Source organism: Bos taurus, chromosome 5 (genome assembly GCF_002263795.3).
Source record: "Bos taurus isolate L1 Dominette 01449 registration number 42190680 breed Hereford chromosome 5, ARS-UCD2.0, whole genome shotgun sequence".
NCBI lineage: Eukaryota > Metazoa > Chordata > Mammalia > Artiodactyla > Bovidae > Bos > Bos taurus.
Window position 1 is genome coordinate 30,619,000 of NC_037332.1, and position 24,348 is coordinate 30,643,347.

Below are 24,348 nucleotides of genomic sequence, written 5' to 3' on the forward strand. Positions count from 1 at the left end.
AAAGGGCTGAGAAGTGTCTAGCATATAGTAGCATTCCACAGATGTTAGTTTTGGGATACTGAACTATTTATAATTCCCCTCTAACCATTTCATTCCGTTTTCTTTACCCTAAAGTCTCTTTCCACCTTCTTCAAGTCATATAGCAAGATTCAGCTCAAGTGTCATTTATTCTAGGGAGACTTTCCAGGGTTCTCAGGCTGTGGGTGCCCTTATCTGGGCTTCTGCAGCAAGCCCACATCTCCTGACACTCAGCCTATTAGACCTGTTTATATGCCTGTTTCCTCATTAGAATATAAATTTCCTGATGGCCAAGGCTGAATTTTTTTTTAACATATTATAGCATCAGTACTCAGTACAGTACAAGGCACTATATATGCATTTTAAAAACTGATGTACTTAACAAAGGGCTTCCCTTGTAACTCAGTCAGTAAAGAATCTGTCTGCAATGCAGGAGACCAGGTTCGATGCCTGGGTTGGGAAGATCCCTGGAGAAGGAAATGGCAACACACTTCAGTATTCTTGCTTGGAGAATCCCATGGACAGAGGAACCTGGCAGAGGAACCACAGAGCCGCAAGAGTTGGACACGACTGAGCGACTAAACTACCACCATATTGAATAAAACTTCACTTCCTCTCTTCTTTAAGTACATTTATGTGATGTGTGATATGGTTTCTTCTATGATATCTTCGCTCTACTCCTGAATGGAAGTGGACATTATTTTTGTCACCACAGTGTCCCTTCCTGTTCTTTTGGCAACAGGCTTGATTTTCTTCCTGAATTCTCTGCTCTTGAGGTTTGTGATCTGGATGAGGCTTCCCCAATACCCTGTCCCAGGGTGGAGGAAAAGACACAGGCCTAAATCAGCCAGTTATTGTCTGTTTCCGGTGGCCTAACTGGTTTAGGGGAGCCATGTGCTCTGAGCCTTTCCAATCACAGTAAATCTCAGGACTTTCTTCAGTTACTAGAAGAGGAATTCTTTTCTTTCTCTCCCTCTTTCTTCCACACATGGTCAGTAGGGCACAGGGCTACAGTCATTTTCATACCACAAGAGATAAATCTGTTTGAAAATAAAGGCAGTAGTTGGAGAGAAGACAACCAAGAGAAAGAGAGAGAAACAAAATCTTGGTGATGGAAACAGAAAAGAATTCAGCTATGTTTGGAAAGAAAACTATTGCTTGTCAGTTTGTGTAGGGTTTTCTGTCATTTGCAACAAAACCACCTTCACTAATATTTATGGGTAACAAGTACACTACTTGACACATGAGACTATTCAACAAATGTGTGTTTCGTAGATAAATAAGTTGTGAGGAGCAGCAGTTACTTACTGCGATTTGATCATCCTTCTGGAGATGGATAACCGTGATGTATTCACAGCCACGTGAATACACTTAACGCCACTGAACTGTGCACAGAAAGATGGTTAAAATAGTTAACTTTATGCTGTATGTTTTACTCCACTGGAAAAAATGAATAAGAGAAAGGAAAAGATCATCACTGGACTGGAAATAAAGGTTTACAGTCCATTTATCGCATGAAAACATAGGGAGAGGAAAGCTTGCTGCATTGTACCAGTAATACAGGTAATCATTCTCTGCTTTTAGAAATGCATCCTAGGGAAATAACTAGGTAAGTATACAAAGCATGTCTATCTGAACATTATTTGCAATATCAATAGGGACTAGCTAATAAAATTCTATTCAGAGAATAGAATATTATATAGTCATTAAAATAAGGTAGACTTATGTGTCACTTCTTATGAATATATATGTCAGAGTGCTATTGGAATTATATTAATGTCAAATAGTTTCACAAAAATAATGTAAGACTTTTATGAGATTTAAGGGCTTCCCTGATAGCTCAGTTGGTAAAGAATCTGCCTGCAATGCAGGAGACCCTGGTTCAATTCCTGGGTCAGAAGATCTGCTGGAGAAGGGATAAGCTACCCATTCCAGTATTCTTGGGCTTCCCTTGTGGCTCAGCTGGTAAAGAATCCACTTGCAATGAGGGAGACCTGGATTTGATCCCTGGGTTGGGAAGATTCCCTGGAGAAGGGAAAGGCTACCCACTCCAGTATTCTGACCTGGAGAATTCTATGGACTGAGCAACTTTCACTGTTATGAAATTTATGAATTAGAACCAAATGGTTGGAAGGAAGAACCTCATTCAGTGGATGGTAGGAGGTAAAAAAGCTCACTCAAAAAAGAACTTACCAAAAAAAAAAAAAGAATTTACCATATTTCACTGAACTTCAGATACCACTGTTTGTGAGGTACTTCCTGATTTCAGAGATATTAAAATGTGAAAAACTATACAGCAGAAAATTGTGCATAAAGATAAGTGGGATGAAGGGAAATAAAGGACATGAAAAACATTAGATAAGGTAAACTCAAAAGCCAAAATGTTATAAGATTTATGGAATAAAATTATTTCATATGTAGTAAAAGGAAGCTTTGAGGAGGAGAAGGCATGGCAACTCACTCCAGTACTCTTGCCTGGAGAATTCTATGGATAGAGGAGCCTTGCAGGCTAAGTCCATGGGGTCACAAAGAGCCAGCCATGACTGAAGTGACTTAGCACACACGCACGTAAGATGGCCACAAAACCATGTGCTGAAGACTGATTTTGTAACTAAACTAAATTAGGAAGCAAGCAACTCTCCCTGGCTGTTTTGAACACTGCATATTAGGTAATAGTGAGTGTTAATTCATTTACATTTGAGAGGTTTCTTTCTCTACTTTTTCTTAAGTGGAGGCCAGGCTTATAATTTTAGCTTCGCCTTCTCCCGCTTTAAGAAGGAGTTTGGCAGCTGAAGAGAGATAAAGAGGAATGGGAGTGACGAACTGCTAATACTCAAAGAGAAGGTCAAATGTCTACATTTTTCTTGTAAACAGAAAGTATGGAACTCAAGACTTCCCTAAAAGTGTTCAGTATCTCTTCCCATCTTGTTTAAAGTAGCCTCACAAGTTAGGAATTTGACCAGCTGTCTAGGGGGAAATGGGCTTTTAAAACGTCAAGCATTCTCTCTCCATCTGGCTCTCTCTCCCTCTGTCTCTCTCTCACACACACATATTCACAGATTTCAGTGTTTAGCAACACACCATACATATGCTATTTACTCACATAGCTTGTTCCTTATTTTCAGTTATTTCTGTCCTCGGTGGAGAGGGAGGTATTTGGGAAGGCAAATTGCTCTTGGTTATTACTATGACTCACAATGAGTCAAGTCAGGCACCCAGGACCACTGCCACCAGCAACTGCTGTATCCAGAGCATCATCACAAGGACCTCACATCTGATGTAATTACTGAGGGACTTACTGTAATTACATCTGATGTAATTACTGATGTAATCACAGACAGAGGGACTTCACCAAAAGCCACAGCTATGGGTCTAGGCAAAATGCACTGGTAAATAAATTTACCTCATAGGATGTCAGATCTGAAGGAAACCTAAAGAACACGTCATCCCTGAAATTCCTAACGCCTGTCAAGCAACAAACTCATCTTAGAAGCTTTTGAAATATCTTGGGGTGAGATCCCAGGATTGCTTATTTTTCAAAAAGCTTCACATGCAATTCTACTGTATGTTAAAGGTTAAGAATGGCTGTTCTAATTCCATTCCTCTTATCTTACAGATAGTGACCTGGGGCCCAGAGAGGTGCTGCCTTGCTCAGGATCACACACCTTGTTAAGAGCAGAAAAAAGACAAGAATTCAAACCTCCTGATTCTTGGCCTGGAGTCTTTATCCTTACACTACTGTCCTGCCCCACTGACTGTTTTCTGAATATTTACTATTATTACTTCCTAATACAATTGAAAATGTATAACCATTGGTTATTTAATGACAAATCATGAAGTTGCAAAATCTAGCATTTATAAAAGAAGTCAGTCACAAAAGATCATATATTCTATGAATCCTTTTATATGAAATGTCCAAAGTAAACAACCCCACACTGATAGGAGTAAACTAGTAAATTACCAGGAGCTGGCAGAAAGGGTAGAAATGGGCTTCTTTGGGGAGGTGGTGAAAAATGTTCTAAAATTAATTGTGGCAATGTTTGTGTAACTCTGTGAATATATTACCACTGAATTGTACACTTTCAAGATATGAATTGTATGGTATATGAATTATATCCCAAGAAGATTGTTTTTAAAAAATCTAGCACTAACTTCTCACTGGATTCTGAAAGATAATTTAAATTGTTTACTTAATTTATTTTTCAACATATCTCTAAAATAATACATAGTTTCCAAATGGATCTTATCCTTTAATTTAGTTTATCCCTACTTAGGTATATTTCCCAGCACCCCATACCCTCAAAGAGATTAATCTTCCCAGAGCTTAGTCTGGCATTTAGGATCCTTGTTCTTCTTGCCACCAGACATGGTGCCTTTGCCAAGATTGTTCCCTCCACTGAGAAGGCCAAATTGCGTGTTCAAGGCTGGCTCATACATCATCTCTTCAAGGGCCCTTTGTATCCCCCACACTGGAGGCTGTCTGTCTTTCAGGGTGTAAGAGGTGACTTTTAAAAAGAAATGTACGTATTTACTTATTTTTGGCTGTACTGGGTCTTTGTGCTATGTGCAGACATTCTCTCTAGTTTCGGGGAGCAGGGGCTACTCTCTAGTTTCGGTGCATGGGCTTCTCATTGCAGCGGCTTCTCCTGTTGTGGAGCATGTGCTCTGGGTCACACGGGCTTTAGCAGTTGTGGCATGTGGGCTTAGTTGCCTCATGGACCGGAGAACAAACCTGTGCCCCCTGTGTTGGCAGGTGGACTCTTAACCATTGGACCACCATGGAAGTCCTAAGAAGTGACATCTTGATCAAATGTTTAGATACCACATAACAAGGTCATCAGTCTTCCAGCCTGAAATCTTTGGGCCCTCACCAACCACTAGTGATCCCTGTCACTAAGTTAACACCACCTTTAATTTTTCTTATTGCATCACCTGAGGTCTAGCACTAAATTCTGTGTCGGTTACTTTGTTTTTTGCTTTCTTCTGCCCATTATGCTATCCCCTTCTCCCCCTCCATCTTATTCCCACCTTCTCAATCCCATCCCCATTCCTAACTCCTTCCTTCAGTTCAGTTCAGTTGCTCAGTTGTGTCCGACTCTTTGTGACCAGCATGCCAGGCTTCCCTGTCCATCGCCAACTCCCGGAGTTCACTCAAACTCATGTGCATCAAGTTGGTGATGCCATCCAGCCATCTCATCCTCTGTCGTCCCCTTCTCCTCCTGCCTCCAATCCCTCCCAGCATCAGGGTCTTTTCCAATGAGTCAACTCTTCGCATGAAGTGGCCAAAATATTGGAGTTTCAGCTTCAGCATCAGTCCTTCCAATGAACACCCAGGACTGGTCTCCTTTAGGATGGACTGGTTGGATCTCCTTGCAGTCCAAGGGACTCTCAGGAGTCTTCTGCAACACCACAGTTCAAAAGCATCAATTCTTCGGCGCTCAGCTTTCTTCACAGTCCAACTCTCCCGTCCATACATGACCACTGGAAAAACCGTAGCCTTGACTAGACGGACCTTTGTTGGCAAAGTAATGTCTCTGCTTTTGAATATGCTATCTAGGTTGGTCATAACTTTCCTTCCAAGGAGTAAGCGTCTTTTAATTTCATGGCTGCAGTCACCATCTGCAGTGATTTTGGAGCCCCAAAAAACAAAGTCTGACACTGTTTCCACTGTTTCCCCATCTATTTCCCATGAAGTGATGGGACCAGATGCCATGACCTTCGTTTTCTGAATGTTGAGTTTTAAGCCAACTTTTCACTCTCCTCTTTCACATTCATCAAGAGGCTTTTTAGTTTCTCTTCACTTTCTGCCATAAGGGTGGTGTCATCTGCATATTTGAGGTTATTGATATTTCTCCCGGCAATCTTGATTCCAGCTTGTGCTTCTTCCAGCCCAGCGTTTCTCATGATGTACTCTGCATAGAAGTTAAATAAGCAGGGTGACAATATACAGCTTTGACGGACTCCTTTTCCTATTTGGAACCAGTCTGTTGTTCCTTGTCCAGTTCTAACTGTTGCTTCCTGACCTGCATACAGGTTTCTCAAGAGGCAGGTCTGGTGGTCTGGTATTCCCATCTCTTTCAGAATTTTCCACGGTTTATTGTGATCCACACAGTCAAAGGCTTTGGCATAGTCAATAAAGCAGAAATAGATGTTTTTCTGGAACTCTCTTGCTTTTCCTTCCTTCATACCTGGCAAATTCTTACTAAATATTCAGAACTCTGGAAAAATGTCATCTCTTCCAGGAAGGCTTCTCTGACGCCTCCCTTCTCCCTTAAGATGGTAGGTAGCCAAACTAAAGTAATGGCAAGGAAGTATAAAGAAATGGACAACTGTGAAAAGTATTGCAGAGATCAAATTGGTAGAACTTGCTCATGTGAAATAAGTATAAAAATAAATCAAAGATTATACAGAATAAACAGTGAACTTGAGAATAAGAATTGGTAACAATTTAGAGTAATTTCATACATGTTTTTCTAAGCTTTGTGTCAATCTTTAATTGGTGGATTTTAATAAGAGGGATCTTCTATATCCTGCCAGGCACATCTTCCTTAAGCATTCCTTTTCTAATGGGATATCCCCATATTGTTTTATTGATCCAGGGCCTTTAATGACTCCCTCCCTGCTGCTGCACAAGCCTAAACTCTGCTCTGCTTTAAAGGACTTCATAGCCAGTCCAGCCCCTCCCTTCAGCCCCACACAGCTGTGGTCAGGCTGAGTGCTTCCTCCTCCTGCACAGGTCTTGCTCACTCTTGCTTCCAGCTCTTTTGCCTCCTTTTTGCCTGAGGTGGTCTTTTCTCTGTGCACATTTCAGAGACAATTCAAGGTTCAGCTTCAAGAAACCCTGCCTGCCTGATCCATGGCTCCCTGTGCCTCCTGAACTTCTGAAGCATTCACAGTTGATAGCATCTAATTTAGCTCTTGATTTTATATGTGCATCTAACATAATTTACAATCATTTTAATGTGTGTCAGACACGTTTCACCCAACTAGACTATAAATTTACGGAAGGTGGGAATCATGATGTATAGTTCCTTAAGATCATAAATTCTGGAATCACACTACGCTCAAATCCTGGCTGTCCCACTTGCCAGCTGTATGACGATGGGCAAATGACTACCTTCTCTGTGCCTTAGTTCCTAATGTTTAAGATGGACATGGTAACGGGACCTGTCTCACAGGAGTGGCTATAAGGGCAAATGAGGCAGCTCACGTGCTAATGCTCAGCTGATGCTTGGCACACTGTAAGAACTCAGTAAACACCAGCTATTACCATTAACCTCCCTACTACTGGGCATATCACTTAACACTGAGTCACTGCATCACTGCGTGTGTGCTCAGTCGTGTCCAACTCTTTGCAACCCCATGGATGGTAGCCCGCCAGGCCCCTCTGTCCAAGGGGTTTCCCAGGCAAGAATACTGGAGTGGGCTGCATTTCCTTCTCCAGGGGTCTTCATTGGCAGGCAGATTCTTTACCACTGAGCCACCTGGGAAGCCACTGAGTAGATGCCTAAAAATTAATTTTTGCTGACTTAGTTGGTCACATGTAAATTTCTTCTTTTTATTGTCTTTTACTTTTTGGCCATGTGACATGTGAAATCTCAGCTCCCTGGTCAGGGATCAAAGTCGGACCCCTGCAGTGGAAGCACGGTGTCTTAACCACTGGACCGCCAGCAAAGTCCCTTATATTTCTTTTAGATTCCTGAAAGAATCAGAAATTCTTGTGTTGAGGCAAAAGGGTGTATTTATACAGACATTAATAATTTTAAAACATTTATGTGGACAATTTTACCTCTCCAGTTTTGAAGAATATCTCATCATTACCCCATATATGCCCTCACCTAGGTCCTGGAGACCAGGTGAGGAAAGCAAGAGGATTACCTCCCTTCCTCTATAAGGAAACAGGGAATAAGCATTGGATGACAAGATACAACTCAGACGCCTGGAGGATTCTGGGTGCTAGCTACCAGCCATCTGCTAAGAATCCAAACTAAATAGTCCCCATTTGTGTCATTCTTGTGTTTGACTGTGTGTACCCCAAAGAAATAAACATAAATTACTATATTGGCCTGTTGGTAGTTGAGGCGACAGTATGTCTAGTAGAGTACAAGATGATGATAAAGGTGAGAAGAAGGTAATTAAAGACCCAAGGCTGAGCTCTAGACAAACACTATTATTATGTTTTATATTATACCAATTACCATGCATGCCCCTCCCCCAGTGTTCTACAAATTAAATGGTTTCAATCAGTTTATCTGGAAGAGCCATTACCTTAAGTCCTTTGTGGTCCCTGGACTGCATCCTGGTAAAATCCTTGGGACTCAGGTTACTACAAAGAACAAACTTACTGCAGGGGTGGGGGGGTGGACATGAGACTTCAGCAGATGATACTACAAGTGTGGGATATGTGTGGATCCATACCATAATAAAAGATCATAGAATGTGAATTGCTTTGTAAAAGTATCCTCTAGGGCTATTCCTCTTCTTTTATACTTAAGTGTTATATTTTCCAAATGAAATATTAAGAATATAAGAGCTGGTGGAAAAACAGAATTGATTTACTTGTTTTAGGATGAGATGATATAAGACAGAGGCTGGAAGGTAATTGTACTGAGTCAGAATCCCACCTGCTAACTGTTCCCTTTGTCCAAAACCTCTGATGGATGAGGGGCCAGAGCTGTCAGGTAAGGTGGGAATCACACACAGATGGATGGGAAGTTAGGGTTTCGTGACAAGAGTGAGCACCTGGCTCCCAGTCCTGTTGCGCCACCACTTGGCACTTCCTCTTTGAACAGATCGCTCCACTTTTCCTCATTAGTAAAATGACCAGTAAGGAACAGGAAAATCATCTCTAGAGTTCTTTCTAGCCCCGCCATTTTAGGATTCTGTCGTGTCTAAGAAGATCTATGTCTTACTCCACATTGTAGATTTGCTGTTGTTCAGTCACCAAGTCCTGTCCAACTCTTTTGCCACCCCATGGACTGTAGCTGGCCAGACTCCTCTGTCCATGGGATTTCCAAGACAAGATTTCCCCTCCAGGGGATCTTCCTGACCCAGGGATCAAACCCACATCTCCTGTATTGGCAGGCAGATTCTTTACTGCTGAGCCACCAGGGAAGCCCATAGTGTAGATTCAGTTCAGTTCAGTTCAGTCACTCAGTCGTGTCCGACTCTTTGCGACCCCATGAACCACAGCACACCAGGCCTCCCTGTCCATCACCAACTCCTGGAGTTTACCCAAACTCATGTCCATTGAGTCGGTGATGCCATCCAACCATCTCATCTTCTGTCATCCCCTTCTCGTCCTGCCTTCAATCTTTCCCAACATCAGGGTCTTTTTAAATGAGTTAGCTCTTCGCATCAGGTGGCCAAAATACCAGAGTTTCAGCTTCAACATCAGTCCTTCCAATGAACACCCAGGACTGATTTCCTTTAGGATGGATTGGTTGGATCTCCTTGCAGTCCAAGGGACTCTCAAGAGTCTTCTCTAACACCACAGTTCAAAAGCATCAATTATTCGACGCTGAGCTTTCTTTATAGTCCAACTCTCACATTCATACATGACTACTGGAAAAACCATAGCCTTGACTAGACAGATCTTTGTTGACCAAGTAATGTCTCTGCTTTTACTCTTCACCTAAAAACTTGATCTTTCTCTCTCCCCTCCCCTGCTCTCTTTCTTCTTCCCCAAACCTCCCAGCATGCACACACTGTCCCTTTCTCCCTCTGACTTACATTTCAGAATCTGAAAAATATTCCCTAGCCTGTAATTACTGGTTAACAATGTTTTCCCCTGGTGGTTTCTAGGAGGCATTTGCTGAAAGTTTGAACTTAAATCTGTAGTTTCCAAGGAGGAGGAAGATGATGGTACTGAATGTTTGGCCATGTAGAGCTGTCTCAGGGCAGTTTCTCTACAGAAACTGAACAGTGGTTCCACATAAAGCTAATGACTATACCAATTCACCACTTCCCTTTAAATGGTCCCTTAGAATTAGGATTGCTCTAACATCTCCATAATTGTCTTAAATCACTGGGTCTTTCAGTACCGTTCTCTGATATAATTTCTAAGTAGGCAGTCAGCATAAAAAAGGACTAGGTCAGCTCTCTTTGTGTGTCAGGACTTGGCAGCCCAGCTCCTCTGTGATGTGTCTCCTGGCAGCCACCCAGCCTAGCTATCAACAATAAAAGCTTCTGTTTGTGATTCCAGTAAGTCATAAATAAATCTCCTCAATCCCACCTGCTTTCTGAGAAGAGCTTCAACCGTGTTCTTTATCTTGGGGTTAAAAGAGAGAGACATGATTGTAGCCTTAGGAAAATAGGTTTTCAGTGTCCGCTAAGCAATTGTTCCTTTTCATTGTTCCCTACTCCCAATGTTTAGATGTGTGATTTGAGCTGCAATCCGCTGGCTGCCAAGTTTTTGAGACTGGACTGCTTTTCCACTTAATGTTAATTGCCTTTTTGAAGCTGCTCAGCCCTAAGTGACCTTCCTGGGTATGGAGAGTGTTCCTTATGGAAAAAGGGCTCAGGACCCCAGAGCAGGAAAGGCATACCCTCCAGTGGCAACCACGCAAGGGGCAGAGGGGCAGTGACCTGCCTCGCTATGACTTCAGGAAGCCTAATTATCACCTTCAGAAGGTGAGAGGGCCAGGACTATTGGCCTCTGAGGGAATACCAGGCACCCAGGCCGGTACTAAAGGAAGAACAAAATAGAATTCCTGTTTAGCTAAACAAGAAAACAGTTGACCTCAGTTGCAGCTCAAACAGGTTGAATTTCTTAAACACCACTCATCAAAAACCTCCTCTGAAACATTAAGCCTCATATTACTGTTCTGAGGTAAAACACTAATCCTATTTTCTGGCAAGATGGAGAATGAGGTGAATCACATTGTTTTCCACTGCAAGTCAATATTTTGGAATTAAAGAAATCTGAATCTCTTCTCAAAATTACATAAATGAGTCATTTCAGGTGTTCATCATTGAGTTCATATGAGCAACCTGTTTCCTGAAGCATTGTGAATGGAAGCAGGGTTCCCCGCCACCATGTCATGTTCCACTGGCCATTAAAGACGCCCAGAAGGACCAGAAGTGAATGTTACCAAAGAAAGTCTCCTATGTGTACTTCGGTCCTTATAAAAGGAAACAGATTTCTGTGTTTGCCCATACTTCCTTCTCTTGTTATTATTGTCCTCTTTTTTTTTGGCTGTGCTATGAGACATGCGGGATCTTAGTTCCCCAACTTCCCAGCCAGAGATCGACTCTGCGCCCCCAACAGTGAAAGCACAGAATCTTAACTGCTGAACCTCCAGGGAAGTCCCCATACTTCCTTCTCTTGTAATGCCAAACTCTGCAAGAGAACTTTGCACGTGTTCCCACAATTTAGATATGTCCAAGTCTCCCCCTTTTATAAGAATCCCAGGGGATGAGGGCCCACCCTAATGACCTCGCTTTAACCCTCCTTAGAGACCCTATCTCTAAGAAAAATCACCTTCTGAGCTACTGGAGGTTAGGACCTCAACATATGAATTTTAGAGTGGGATACAATCCAGCCCATCAGTTCAGTTCAGCCGCTCAGTTGTGTCCGACTCTTTGTGACCCCATGAATCGCAGCACTCCAGGCCTCCCTGTCCATCACCAACTCCTGGAGTTCACTCAAACTAACATCCATTGAGTTGGTGATGCCATCCAGCCATCTCATCCTCTGTCATCCCCTTCTCCTCCTGCCCCCAATTCCTCCCAGCATCAGAGTCTTTTCCAATAAGTCAACTCTTCGCATGAGGTGGCCAAAGTACTGGAGTTTCAGCTTCAGCATCAGTCCTTCCAATGAACACCCAGGACTGGTCTCCTTTAGAATGGACTGGTTGGATCTCCTTGCAGTCCAAGGGACTCTCAAGAGTCTTCTCCAACACCACAGTTCAAAAGCATCAATTCTTCAGCGCTCAGCTTTCTTCACAGTCCAACTCTCCCATCCATACATGACCACTGGAAAAACCATAGCCTTGACTAGATGGACCTTTGTTGGCAAAGTAACGTCTCTGCTTTTGAATATGCTATCTAGGTTGGTCATAACTTTCCTTCCAAGGAGTAAGCGTCTTTTAATTTCATGGCTGCAATCACCATCTGCAGTGATTTTGCTGCTGCTGCTAAGTCGCTTCAGTCGTGTCTGACTCTTCGCGACCCCATGGACTGCAGCCCTCCAGGCTCCTCCATCCATGGGATTTTCCAGGCAAGAGTACTGGAGTGGGGTGCCATTGCCTTCTCCAGCAGTGATTTTGGAGCCCCCAAAAATAAAGTCTGACACTGTTTCCACTGTTTCCCCATCTGTTTTCCATTAAGTGATGGGACCAGATGCCCTGATCTTAGTTTTCTGAATGTTGAGCTTTAAGCCAACTTTTTCATTCTCCTCTTTCACTTTCATCAAGAGGCTTTTTAGTTCCTCTTCACTTTCTGCCATAAGGGTGGTGTCATCTGCATATCTGAGGTTATTGATATTTCTCCCGGCAATCTTGATTCCAGCTTGTGCTTCTTCCAGCCCAGCGTTTCTCATGATGTACTCTGCATAGAAGTTAAATAAGCAGGGTGACAATATACAGCCTTGACGGACTCCTTTTCCTATTTGGAACTAGTCTGTTGTTCCTTGTCCAGTTCTAACTGTTGCTTCCTGACCTGCATATAGGTTTCTCAAGAGGCAGGTCAGGTGGTCTGGTATTCCCATCTCTTTCAGAATTTTTCACGGTTTATTGTGATCCACACAGTCAAAGGCTTTGGCATAGTCAATAAAGCAGAAGTAGATGTTTTTCTGGAACTCTCTTGCTTTTTCCATGATCCAGCGGATGTTGGCAATTTGATCTCTGGTTCCTCTGCCCAAAACCAGCTTGAACATCTGGAAGTTCACGGTTCACATATTGCTGAAGCCTGGCTTGGAGAATTTTGAGCATTACTTTACTAGCATGAGATGAGTGCAATTGTGCGATAGTTTGAGCATTCTTTGGCATTACCTTTGTTTGGGATTGGAATGAAAACTGACTTTTTCCACTCCTCTGGCCATTGCTGAGTTTTCCAAATTTATGACATCAGACTGTCACAAATAGGATTCCCAGGGAAGCAGACTCTGAGATGGAATTTAGCATGCACAGTGCTTTTTCTTATTTTTATTTACTTATTTATTTTAAAATAATTTTATTTATTTATTTGATCTGTGCTGGATCTTCGTTGCTGTGAGGGTTTTTCTCTAGTTGTGGTGAGCAGGGGCTACTCTCGTGCTGTGTAACACAGGCCCTAGGGCACAGGCTCAGTAGTTGTGGCACATGGGCTTAGTTACTCAACAGCACGTGGGATTGTCCCAGACCAGAGCTCGAACTGGAGTCTCCTGTATTGGCAGGAGGATTCTTTACCACTGAGCCACCTGGGAAGCCCTGTGGTTTGTTTTTAAATTTATTCTATTGACGTATAGTTGATTTACAATGTTGTGTCAGTTCTTACTGTCCAGCAGTGATTCAGTTATCACACATATTCTTTTTCATATTCTTTTCCATTATGCTTTATTACTGGATATTGAATACAGTTCCCTATATTATGTATAGTAGGACCTGTTGTTTATCTATTCTATATATTAATATAATAGTTTGCACCTGCTAATCCCAAACTCCCAATCCATCCCTCTCCCACTCCTTCTCTCCCTTTGGCAACCATAAGCCTGTTTTCTATGTCTGAATATGTTTCTGTTTCATAAATATGTTCATTTGTGCCATATTTTAGGTTCCCCTCGATATCATATAAGTGATATCCTACAGTATTTGTCTTTCTCTTTCTGATTTACTTCACTTGGTATGATAATCTCTAGGTCCATCCTTGTTGCTACAAATGGATCATTGCATTCTTTTTTATGGCTGCGTAGTGTTTCATAAAGGTTGCTTCCATGTCTTGAGTTTTGTAAGTAGTTAATGCACAGTGTTTATTGAGACTTGTCCTTGGGCTCAACATCTGGAGAAAGGAAGCAGACAAGATCAATAGAGGGATGTCATGTCATCATGCAGACTCCACAACTGCCTTAGCCAATCCCACAGGGTTCTCTGGAGCAAGAATGATCCTTCAGACTTGTACTAAGTTGGGCTGAGAGGGCCAGGGCTTTATACCACCACATCAGTCAGTCATTGGAACTTGCCACCTCAAAAAGTGGTATGACCCTGGTCAAGGCAGCTCTCTACAGCTGAGGCAATCTCTGACGGGGCTGACAGCTGAAGGCATCAGCCAGGGCAAGTCCTCAGTAAAGGGAGATCTGGGCAGTGTATCATAGAGCCCACCACACTGGCTACAAAAATGGAATATGATGTATGTCTTCTGCAACTTGCTCTTCAAAAAGATTAATGATTATTTTCAAACATATTCCAAATAGAGGGAAGAGTATAATTAACAGCTATATATCCATTGGGCTTCCCTGGTGGTCAGTGATAAAAGAACTTGCCTGCCAGTTCAAGAGAGGCAGGTTTGATCTCTGGGTTGGGAAGATCCCTAGAGAAGGAAATAGCAACCCACTCCAGTATTCTTGCCCAGAAAATCTCATAGACAGAGGAGCCAAAAGAGTTGGATACAGCTTAACAACTAAACAACACATTATTTAGATACTTCGATTATCAAGATTTTGCAACACTTGCTTCATCTATCCCTTTCTCTTTTTTGATTCATTACTTTGAAGTAGACTTCATATCATTTCATCCTTGCAACTTCACTATCCATCGCTAACAAATATGAACCTTTTCTTACATAACCTCAATGCCATTTTCATACCAAATAAACTAATAACAATTCCTTGGTCCATATTCAGATTTTCCTAATTATCTTTTAAAATTCATTTTTATAATAAGCTTGTTTTAATTAGAATCTATATAAGGGGAACACATTATTTTGGTTACGTCACATTTCTTTGAATCTAAAGCCCTTCTTTTTCCCTATGCAATTGTCTTGTTGAATAATTAAAAGAGTGTGAGCCATTCTTATTTATTTGCTTCTTAATGGTTCACTTAACTTGTTCCTCTATCCTCCATATTTCCTGTAATTTTAAGTTAGCTCTAAAGCTTGCTTAGATCCAGGTTCAAGGACCATAGGTAACAAAGAGTGAAGAAGTGCCATTTTGTTGCCTGAAACAGTCCATATGGAAAAGATAGGCTAAAGCTTAATTCTTTCCCTTTATATTGCCAATTTTCAGAATATATAAGAATGTTTTTCACTTTCTCTGTAAAATCTCTTATGAGATCATGATTTGAAAAATAATGATAAGTGCATTCCCGTCGATTGCTGTAAATGTTCTTGTGAATGCTTATGGTGTCCAGTTTTTTTACCAAGAAGAGTCTCTTTGTGCCAGCTCCCTATGTCCTTTTGATATAATCCAGTTGGTTTTTTTTGAGAACTTGCTTGCTTTCTAGAATAACAAGATGCTTCAGGCTTTTACTGTACATTTTATTCCTCAGACCAGGAATTAGCCATTTCTCCAAAAAGCTCTGCTTCTTTTTAGTGGGAAATTGGCTTTTTAAAACAAACTTTTTGTTGTGGAATAGTTTTAAAGAAAAATTGTGGGGATAATACAAAGAAAAATCTCATATACACCATACAGTTTCCCTCATTATTAGCATTATTAGAGTGGTATATTTGTCACAATTAATGAACCAATACTGCTGCATTTTTAAAAAATAATTTTACTTATTATTTACTTATTTATAGCCATGCTGGGTCTTCATTGCCGTGTGCCTTTTCTCTGGTTGCTGTGGGTGGGGGCTACTCTCTAGTGGCAGTGCGCAGGCTCCTCATGGTGGTGGCTTCTCTTGTTGCGGAGCACAGGTCACAGACATGTGCACTTCAGTAGCTGCAGCTCCTGGGTTCTAGAGCACAGGCTCAATAGTTGCGCTGCATGGTCCCACACGCTCTAAGGCATGTGGGATCTTTCCATATAAGGGATCGAGCCCATTTACCACTGAGCCACCAGGGAAGCCCTGCTGCATTATTATTAACTGAAGTCCATACTTTACTCAGATTTCCTTAGCTGTTATGTAATCTTTTTTTTTGTTCCAGGATACCATCGATAATACCACATTACATTTAGTCAACAAGTCTCCTCAGGCTTTTCTTGGCTGGTGTTTTTGACTCAGTCAGCTTCTCAGACTTTCTTTGTGATGATCTTAACAGTTCTGAGGAATTCTGGTCAGACATTTTATAGACTGTCCAACAACTGGGATTTGTCTGATGTTTTTCTCATAATTGCCCTGGGACTGTGCGGCTTGGGGAGGAAGATGACAGAGGTAAAATACAGTTCTCACCGCATCCTATCAAAGGTTCATGCTATCAACATGATTTATCACCAATGACATTAACCTTGATCACCAGGCTGAGGTAATACTTGTCAGGTTTTTCCCACTTTAAAGTTACTCCTCTCCTCCCTCTTCATACTGTACTCTTTGGAAGTAATTATGCACAACCCATACTTATGGAGTAAGGTATGTTCCTTCTCCTTAAAGGGGGAGTATCTATATAAATTATTTGGAATTCTTCTGCATGACAACTCTGTTTATACTCCTCCATTCATTCAATTATTTATTTATTTATAACACTATGTACTCAAAAATACTGATTTTATATCTTGAGTTTTAATCCAATATAGCTTTATTTATTTGTGCTCAAGTTGCTCCAGTTTGGGGCATTGAGCTCTTTCAGTTGGCACCTGTGTCCCTTTGATATAATTCTACCATTGCAGGTTTCTTGAACACTTCACTACTTTCTGGCACTACAAGATGCTCTAGGATCATCTTGTATATTTCTTGCCCTAGTGTTAGAATCAGCCATTTCTCCAAAGAGCTCTGGTTCCTTTTACTGGAGAATGTTATTAGAAATACAAGATAGGGGTGCTTGCTGCTATTGGGGTGTGTCATTGCTTCTAGGCACTCTCAGCTAACAGAAAGAAAATACATGTATGTATACTAACCTTTATATATACACATGGACATATTTATTAATATTTCTATATATAACCATTATATCGATATCAAGCTAAAAATTGGTTCACACTGATGTCCCCAACTCTAACCCATTATCACATGGATCATTTAGCTGCTTCTTCTTGCTTTTCTGTAACTTCCAACTCCAAGAAAGAAATCTTACTCTCACCATCCTCCATCCATTTACTTGATTGTTCAGTTCCAGTATGGATGTACACTGGTTTCAGAATTGTTTATCTGTACCCTTGAGGGAAGCATCTTTATTGACTAGAGTACAGTACTTATTATGTACAATTCCTTTCACTTTCAGTCATACAGACTCCATCCATTTCCAAAGTTACTGAGGTCAGCACCTTTTCTCCCCATCCTTTTCAGAGAGGTTGGTTCATATGTTTGTCACACAGCTAAATTCTTTCATCACATTCTATTCTAGGATTCTCTGACCTCCTAAACGTTTTGGGAATAGTTTGTCAAACTTACAATCTTGGATTTTATTACCTCTTGGATCTTTTAAAATCATGTGTTCATCTTCAAGTGACTTTGCTATTAATACTAGACCATAGGGTAACTGGAAAGGGAATGAGAATACTGTAGATTCCATTTTAAAAAAGATACCAGTAGCAAACTTAGCCATGGCATGGAGCCACATATACAAAATTCTGGTTCAGTGAATTTCAAAGAGTAGGTTTACTATCCGTTAGTAAGTCAAGAAATCAATTTAGTGAATTGTGACCAGCATTCAAAAAGTGAAGTAGAATAGAATTTTAGGTAGAAAACACTAGATGATATTATGCATAGCAAGCATATTATTCTGTTTTGGATATATAATATGAATGCAAAATGTATTTTTTACAATGGATTGATGGTCAAAGGTTGAAAACACTGAACTAGTGTATTCCATATGTTCTTTTAAACCTAAATGTTAATCTTGATCTATATCTAACATAAAAAACATACCAGAAGGCCTATAAAGGATTAGAACTCAGACTTCTTGGGTTTGAACTCTGGCTCTAATATTAACTTGGTGACTTTCAGCAACTTATAAATATTTTGTGTCTCAGTTCGGTCATCTGTAAATGGGCAGGCATACTTATACTCTCTCTCTGTGAGAGTTATAAAGAGGAATAAATGAGTTAATACAAAAAGCATCTAGAACAGAATCTGGCACAGAGTAATAAGTTAAGAAATGTTAGCCATTATTATAAATATTCTCACATCATTTAGTAATGGAAATCAGGATTTTAAAATCCCATGTTTCTAACATGTACCATTTTAAGTCAGGTCATAGGCTTCTCACACATGGGCCAATCATCTATAGACTAGGCCTGTCATTTATAGATTTCAATAAAGACTCTCTGGGCAATCATCTCAGAATCTTCCCAGAGCAGAGATTGAATCTGCGTCCCTTGCATTGGCAGGTGGATTTCTAACCACAGGACCACCAGGGAAGCCCTTTTCTTTTTTTGGCCACACTGCACAGCTTGTGGGATCTTAGTTCCCCAATCAGGGACTGAACTCAGCCACGGCGGTGAAAGCGGGAGTCCTAACCACTGGACTGCCATGGAATTTCCTCTACCAAGTATTGTGATTGAAGGGCACAAGCTGTATGCCCTCACTTAAAACCTGTACTGTGCACATCACTGAGTTGAGGACTTCCTTCATTTATACAATATAGGGGAAGTCCAGCAACATAATGCCAGTAACACAAGGATTGCTAGGTTTCACCGAAGTTGAACAGCTGATGCACTGCTCTTTGAGAACTTCTCTTAGTGGTTTTCTAGTAAATGTTTAACAACTAGCTCTCAGAGTGGGAAAAAAGCCCTGATTTGTAGTGCTGGCCGATTTCCATGATATAAATGGTTCCCTTATGACCAATTTCAAGCTACCAATGTGAATCACTGAATGCAGAACTGTGGGAACAGGTGTATACAGTCAGTTCTCATGAGCCTTTACAAGCAGACACCACCACCTGCACGTAACTGTTTCATGCCTTTTTGCCTATGGAAGAATGAAAGGTTTTTTAGATAAAATATTTTTAAATCATCAAATGTTTCTTTGTTTTGAAGTATCAAATCAATGGACTCCTTGGTCCTGCAAAGAGAAAGGAAATATTTATTCTGGAATGTGAATAATGGAGACAATGTGACTCCAAGACACTGAACCACTCTTTGAATAATATAAAATGTTACAGCTCTCCAGATTGTTCTTTTGAAAAGTTTTCTTTTCTAAATTAGAATTCAGACCAAACAGCCCCTAAAAATGATCTCCTGTTCTTATTAGATAAGGAAATGAGAATACGCAATCAGATGAATGCAGGAAGGCTGTAGGGGCAAGTCTGCCTCACACTGAAAAAGAACTGGCAGCTTAACTGGACTAGGACTGCAGAGCTCCCTCTGAACCATCCATCGAAAGATCCCTCTAGGTGTTATTACATATTGAATAACCTAGATTTGGGGAAATGCAAGGATAGAGAAGTTCAGGGTTCTGGAGGACTGTCCTGGAAGAGCCATTATGACAAAGCCAACCACAGAGGGAGCAGACATTCGAGTTTCAACTACCCTACAAGGGGACAGAAGAATTCCAGAGCCTACATCCTTCACCCTGACACAATGATGTGCTGGGCTGTGCTTAGTTGCTCAGTCACGTCCAACTCTTTGTGATCCCATGGACTGCAGCCCACCAGGCTCCTCTGTCCATGGGATTCTCCAGGCCAGAATACTGGGGTGGGTTGCCATGCCCTTCTCCAGGGGATCTTCCCAACCCAGGGATCAAACCAGGTCGACCGCATTGCAGGCGAATTCTTTATCAACTGAACCACCACAATTTATTCCCATTAAAAAAAGCATTCGCTATTAAATGAAAACATAGAACAGTAGTTCAGAGCCAAACACTGGAGCAGAATAGGTCCTGGTGTGAATTATCATTTTGCCATTTATTAGCTGTGAGAGACCTTGAACATATTATTTAATTTTTCTGAACTTCAGTTTCCTCAACTGAGGAAAAAAGGGAATATAACTGTACCTACTTCTTAGAATTACTTTAAGGATTAAGTTAGATAATACATATAAAGTACTTAGCCTTGATTAGGTGCTCAAAAATTAGTACTAATAACAATAATAAATAAATCTCAGTCCTACTTTTGGAAGCTAGATGCCTGATGTAGTAGACACAATACTATTTAAGTAGATACTATGTCTTAGCATCATAATAAATCTCACCCCAGATTTATAATTGTTTCCAGGTAAATTCAGAGCTAAAACTGTCTATGACTGGGCAGGAGTTGCACGGAAAAGAAAATTTAAAGCCTGCATCTGTACAGGATGCCTTGAGCAAGTCGGATGTATTGACTGTGAGGTTCATCTAAGAGCTGATGGTTAACTTTCAAGAGAAGATGTCAGTTATTCTGGGGATGATGCTGACATGGATCTTTTTTTGTTTTAATTAAAGTATAGTTGATTTACAATGTTTCAGGTGTACAGCAAAGTGATTCAGATACACACACACATTCTTACAAGATGCTGAATATAGCTGGCATGGATCTTTGTCAGAATCTTCCAGATTTCGATTTAGAATGGTGCCATCGTTTGTACCACGGCTTCTGTGGGCACTACGGTGTCATACTGTCAGCAAACATTAAAGGGACCATCCTACCTCAGAGCAGGAAGTCACCTAAATCTATCAAAATCATTCTTGTCTGCATTCCCTGTCTCAGTCTCTTCATTACATATTTAGTCAAAGCTGGTGACACCAGAATATAAACGTATTTTAATTAAACCATCCCCCAGTGTGCTTTAGTGCTCTGCACTGAGAGCACTAGCAGTCATGAAGAGGAAGCTGAGGATGAATTCTTTGTGTGAGGTCTCCATTTTATACTGATTTTCACTGAACACAAGAGGGACTGTTTGCAGCAGGATCACTGGGGACAACAGGCACTGGAATCTGTGCAATGATTTCTATCTCTGGTCTTTTTGGCATTGATTGAGGTTTCAGGCAAACAGAGGCACTGAGGACCTAGCAACAATCGCTAGGGAGCTTCCTGGTTGCCAGCAACAGTAAATACCACAGAGACACAAAGACTCAACCTTTCACATGCGCACAATGAAACCTAGAGCCTGGTTTCTTATTTCAGATACAACAGAGTCCTCAAAGTAGAGCACAATAGCTTCTTCTTTCCCCTCTTTATATTAGATCTGTTTAATTCTGTACAGAAATATATACTGCCAGGAGCCTAAATGACCACCTTGTTTCCAAGTTTGTCTAAGAATATTTATATTATAATCTCTCTCTCAGTATTATCTTTTTTTTTTTTTTTTTACTATTTTGAGTGAGAAATGGAAGGAAATAGTGTTGTATATCTGACTTTGGAATTTTAAATAATGTATGACTTGTTTAATGTGTTTGTAACTGTCAGTCTTCTGTAAGAGTTACAATTGATATCCACCTTTCTGAAAATATTCAGGAATAATATTTGAAAGATCTTCTTCTCCAGTTTACTGTCTCATTTATTTTTAGAAAAGATAGAAAGACAAAGAATATGAGCAATTTAAGGTTTTTTCATGACTCATTCAAGGAAATTGCATAATAGCCTTCCTCAGCCAAGTTCACATATTCTTCTCAAATACCTTGCTGTTTTCTTTATTCTGTTTCTTCATCCTGATCTCTTTTTCCATCCTTTCCATGGGCCATTAACTTTTCTTTCTTTTCTCTAAGGCTGTAAAACTCTCTAGTGTATAATCATGTGGTTTGCAAGGTGATAAGGGAAAACTGAACTACCCCAAAGCTTGCCAGCCTGTCTCCTAGCAACTGTATAATACGTTGCTTAGTAACATGAAGGGTGAGAATGAAGTCTCTCTTACATACCTAAAAATATTGAAATCATTTAAAAATATTAATCCTGGGCTCATTTACTAAAATATAAAAAATGCAGAGATACTCTTACCATGAGGAGGATCTTATTTAAGGCCATGATATCTTGAGTATATCTCTACATCTTATAATCTACATACAAGAATAAAAGATTGCTGTTCTTATAAGCAGATGAAAAAAACCCCCAAACCTGCAGCATTTTCTAATCCTTTCTCTTCAACACATGCATAATCAGTGTTTAAGGGGAATGGAGAAATGATCTTTCAGGCTGATCAGATGAAGAAAAATGTAGCCTTTCCTCTCTTCTGCATATGTATAATTGCTTTTTAAATCTAAAGGAAGATGGGGAAATGTTTCCCAAAACCTTTTTCAGCTGGACATCATTGAGGATTGTGTTTTTCAGGATTACAACTGTCTGAAGAGTAATTCTCTGTCAATTTATCCAGGAGCTATCAAAATTTAGAAAGAACTGAATCACACTACCGCAAAGCATTAAAACCCTTTAGTTTCAAATGGTAAATTATTAATTATAAGAGGTTATTATTTATTGAATTAGACCTGCTGCATCAGATTCTTCAGTTCAGGAACTAGCACCCTAGTTACTTCAGAACATCAGGAAACACTGATGCAGGGGATGATTTCCATATGCTACAAAGGGTTAGCTTCTACTATTCTCGCTCTTGGATTTATACATGTAATGCTTAAAGAGGAAAATTCAAAGACCAAGTCCTAAATATTCTGCCACATCCTCCCTTTGAACTAGGCCCCTTGGCTAATAAAATTGGTCAAGTTTTAAATCAGTCATTTCTTCATTCTGCAAATATTAAGACAATTTTGAAATATAATTGACAGAATTTAGTGATTAGTTTGGATTAACTTAAATCAGTTAATAACATACATAAAGTGCTAAGGACAGAGCCTGACACATAGTAGATATTATATGAGGTTATTATTATTTTCAACTAATTTGATCAACTGGAAGGATGGTGACAATGAACTTGATATTGAGAATATGGAACAATTGAGAGTATAGAATACTGAGGAGGATAATGGAGAAAAATAATTAATTTCATTTAGATATATTGAATTTGAGATGCCTGCATATTATCCAGGGGGATAAAAACAAATAAGAAAAATAAATCTCAAAGTTGGGGGCATATTGTACAATACTTAAAAAATATTACTTAAAAATAATACTTATTTTTTAATACTTAAAAAATAAATTCTTACTCTCTGTGTGGCTAGCTCTACATAAAAATGAACCAGTTATAATTCATCAGTATTTTACTTCTAACAATATCAATGCATCTATAAACACTTATGGAGGCAGTAAAAAATTTTTCTCACTAGTAAATCAATCTCATCCTGATTTATCCATTACATGGAGTTAATTAAGACAAGGACTTGAGAGGAAAAGAGAAACACACACTTGGATGACTGGGGGAAGGGACCCTGGAGCTTCTTTTGATTGCTATTAAATCCCTGAAGCCAGTACACCATGGCAACGTTCCCAGTCTGCCACCTAATTTCCATCTGCTTTGAATGAAAGGAGGGGCAGGACTGAGGCAGTTCAATGTGCATTCTTGTGAGCATATGTAATTGGGGTTAATGAAATGCAACTAAATTATAAATTGTGTTTCATGGAAAACTGAGATTATCCACTGTCTTTTATACTTCCTTCTCCTTCTCTTCTCAGGATGCCTTTGAGCCTCTTCCAAGTTTTGTCCCTTTTTCCAAATGTCAGATTTCATTCGTAGATGTGGGGAAACCACCTCTTCAAGGTACCACAGCAAAATTACAAATTAAAATTTGTATCTCAGTACATAAATATTATGTTTAAAAAAATGGTTCAGTAAATAACTGAACATCAGTGAGTGACCTCAAAGCACTGCATTACAATACCAGAGGTATATTTTTCATATTATGGAGTACATGTACTTATTATGTTATTATGTTACAAGTTTTACTTCTGGAACAGAAATTCATTAATATTTATTTATCTCTGCCATACACACAAAAGTCCTCCCCAAAATAGACGAAACTCAGTTACCAGAATCACCACAGATAATTCTTACCATTGTTATCCAGAAAAAACTATTATTTAGTAATAGTGCATTTGTTGACAAGAGGTTGAAAAGGTGAATGTTAAGCTTTCAATAAAATTCTGAATTCAGATGTGGGGTCATATTCTTACCTAAACTTTTAACATTAAGATCTGGCCAAGGGGGATGCAGTAGATATTCCGTTAAAGGCCATACTTAGTAAGAGTCAATTCATTCAATATATTGATCAGTGCTGAACCTGAAAATAAAGATAAATGTAAATTCAACATGTCAGCATAATCATGTTCATCTCCTTGCTTAAATTAAAATTTGAGGTGTGTTTTTGTTGTAGAATTTAAGGGAAATTTACTTGTTTGAATTTCTCCATTTACAGTCAAATTTGCCTGAGGAGGACTTCCCTGGTGGTCCAGTAGTTTAGGAAT

The 24,348-nt window shown here is 40.0% G+C and overlaps 1 long non-coding RNA gene across 1 annotated transcript in view; it reads right to left on the reverse strand.

Annotated features, from left to right (window-relative positions):
• LOC132345267 (uncharacterized) overlaps window positions 1-24,348 on the reverse strand; it is a 47,739-nt gene that overhangs the window by 10,516 nt on the left and 12,875 nt on the right. The window contains exon 2 of the long non-coding RNA XR_009494491.1: window positions 1,327-24,164. This is a non-coding gene — a long non-coding RNA (uncharacterized lncRNA). The remainder of the gene's footprint in view (window positions 1-1,326; window positions 24,165-24,348) is intronic.